Below are 3,243 nucleotides of genomic sequence, written 5' to 3' on the forward strand. Positions count from 1 at the left end.
TGTGTGTAGTTTGTATGTAAGAGTATAGGGGCTAATGTGTAGTTGTATTAGTAGTATGGGGGTGTGTGTGTAGTTGTATTAGTATATAGGGCTGTATGTGTAGTTGTAATTAGTATTAGTAAGTGCTGTAGTGTGAGTTGTATTAGTAGTCTAGGGCTGTGTGTGTAGTTGTATTAGTAGTATAGGGCTGGTTGTATGTATAGTAGTATGCGTGATTATGTAAGTATAGGGCTGTGTGTGTGTACGTTGTATTAGTAGTAATAGGGCGTGAATGTGTAGTTGCTAATTAGTAGTATAGGGCTGTGTATGTGTAGTTGTTTATGTATAGGGCTGTGGTAAGTTTATTGTACGTATAGGTGCTGTATGTTGTGTTGTTTAGTAGTATAGGGGCTGTGTGTGTAGTTGTATTAGTAGTATGGGCTGTGTGTGAGTTTGATTAGTAGTATGGGCTGTACGTGTAGTTGTATTCAGTATATAGGTGTGCTTGTAGTTGCTATTAGTAGTATAGGGCTGTGTGTATTGTACTAGGTAGTATAGGGCGGTGTGGTGTAGTTGTATTAGTAGTATAAGGGCTGTGTGGTAAGTTGTATTAAGTAGTATAGGCTGGTGTGTAGTTGTATTAGTAGTAATAGCGGCGGAATGTGTAGTTGTATTAGTAGTATAGGGCGTGTGGTAGTTGTATTAGTAGTATAGGGCTGTGTGTAGTTTAGTTCTATTAGTAGTATAGGGGTAGTGTAGTTGTATCTAGTAGTATAGGGCTGTAAGTGTGTAGTTGTATTAGTAGTATAAGGGGCTGTGTGTGTAGTTGTATTAGGAGTTATGGGCTGTGTGTAGTTGTTAAGTATTGGGCTAGTTTGTAGTTATGTATATAGGGCTGTATGTGTAGTTGTATTTAGTAAGTATGGGCTGTGTGTATTGTATGTATTGGGGTGTTGATTTTATTGTAGTATGGGGCTGTGTGTGTGTGTATTAGTAGTATAGGTGGTTGTGTGTTGTATTAGTAGTCATGAGGTGTTGTAGTTGTATTAGTAGTATAGGGCTGTGTGTAGTTGTATTAGTAGTATAGGGGCTGTGGTGGTAGTTGTATTTGTAGTATACTGTGTCGTGTATTAGTGTAAGCTTAGTAGTTGTATAGTAGTATAAGGGCTGTGTGTGGTAGTTTATTAGTTAGTTAATGGGCTGTATGTAGTTCGTATAGTAGTAAGGGCTGTGTGTAGTTGTATTAGTAGTATAGGGCTGTGTGTAGTTGTATTAGTAGTATAGGCTGTGTGTGTAGTTGTATTAGTAGTATAGGCTGTGTGGTATCGTATGGATCATGTGTATTCATAGTAGTAGGTGGTGCGTGTGTAGTTGTATTAGTAGTATAGGGCTTGTGTGTGTAGTTGTATTAGTAGTATAGGGCTGTGTGTGTAGTTGTATTATAGTATAGGCTGTGTGGAGTTGTATTAGTAGTATAGCTTGTGTGTAGTTGTTTAGTAGTATAGGTGGTGTGTGTAGTTGTTATTAGTAGTATAGGGCTGTATGTAGTTTTATTAGTAGTATAGTGCTGTATGTGTAGTTGTATTAGTAGTATAGGGCTGTGTGTAGTTGTATTAGTAGTATAGGGCTGTGTGTGTAGTTGTATTGTAGTATAGGCTGTGTGTAGTTGTATTAGTAGTATGGGGCTGTGTGTGTAGTTTCTATTAGTAGTATAGGGCGGTGTGTGTAGTTGAATTAGTAGTATAGTGCTGTGTGTAGTTGTATTAGTAGTATAGGGCTGTGTGTGTAGTTGTATTAGTAGTATAGGGCGGTATGTGTGTTGTATTAGTAGTATAAGGGCTGTGTGTGTAGTTGTATTAGTAGTATAGGGCGGTATGTTGTAGTTGTATTAGTAGTATAGGCGGTATGGTGTAGTTGTATTAGTAGTATGGGCTGGTGTGTGTAGTTCTATTAGTAGTATAGGGCTGTATGTGTTAGTTGTATTAGTAGTATGGGGCTGTGTGTAGTGTATTAGTAGTATGGGGCTGTGTGTAGTGTATTTAAGGTAGTATGGGGCTGTGTGTGTAGTTGTATTAGTAGTAAGGGGTGGCATGTGTAGTTGTATTAGTAGTATAGGGCTGTGTGGTAGTTGTACTAGTAGTATAGGGTGTGTATTGTATTAGTAGTATGGCTGTGTGTAGTTTGTATTAGTAGTATAGGGCTGTGGTGTGTATTGTATTAGTAGTTATAGGAGTCGATGGTGTAGTTTGTATTAGTAAGTATATGGCGGTATGTGTAGTTGTTTAGTAGTATAGGGCTGTGGTGTGTAGTTCTAATTAGTAGTATAGGCTGTGTTGTAGTTGTATAAGTAGTATAGGCTGTGTGTGTAGTTGTATTCAGTAGTAAGGGCTGTGTGTGTAGTTGTATTAGTAGTATAGGGCTGTATGTGTAGTTGTATTAGTAGTATAGGGCTGTGTGTGTAGTTTTTATTAGTAGTATAGGGCTTGTATGTGTAGTTTGTATTAGTAGTATAGGGCTGTGTGTGTAGTTGTATAGTATTAGGGCTGTGTTGTAGTTGTATTAGTAGTATAGGGTGTGTGTGTGTTGTATTAGTAGTATAGGGCGGTGTTGTAGTTGTATATAGTAATAGGGCTGTGTGTAGTTGTTTAGTTAATAGGGCTGTGTGTGTAGTTGTATTTGTAGTATAGGGCTGTATGTGTAGTTGTATTAGTAGTATAGGGCTGTGTGTGTAGTTTTATTAGTAGAATAGGGCTGTATGTGTAGTTGTATTAGTAGTATGGGCTGTTGTGTAGTTGTATTAGTAGTATAGGTCTGTGTGTGTAGTTTGTAATTAGTAGTAATAGGGCTGTGTGTAGTTTTATTAGTAGTGTAGTTTGTGTTACCTTAACAAAAATGCTGTGCTTGTCCTCTCTAACTCTATCTAGGTTACGATGAGTAAAACAATCCAATTGTTTTCAGAATGTTTGATGTGTTTTTGTTGTTTAGTTTTGTTGTTTGTCAGGTCGTCCTCAAGGCTGGAACATCGGGTCTTGTGCTCCAAAGGAATGGAGACCACAGAACCCAAAACAATGAAGGTTCTTGATCCATTGCAGTTAGATTCCTCTCTTCAGGCTTGACTTTGAAATGATTGAACATGTCTGGTGTAATATGACATTTGATTGTATTCAGTACTTATTAACTGCAATACACTCACTGAACATCTGGGCCCTTATTCACAAAGAGTCTCAGAGTAGGTGGATCTTGGGCCCTTATTCACAAAGAGTC

The sequence above is a fragment of the Salvelinus sp. IW2-2015 genome, unplaced genomic scaffold (genome assembly GCF_002910315.2).
Source record: "Salvelinus sp. IW2-2015 unplaced genomic scaffold, ASM291031v2 Un_scaffold5272, whole genome shotgun sequence".
NCBI classification, from domain to species: domain Eukaryota; kingdom Metazoa; phylum Chordata; class Actinopteri; order Salmoniformes; family Salmonidae; genus Salvelinus; species Salvelinus sp. IW2-2015.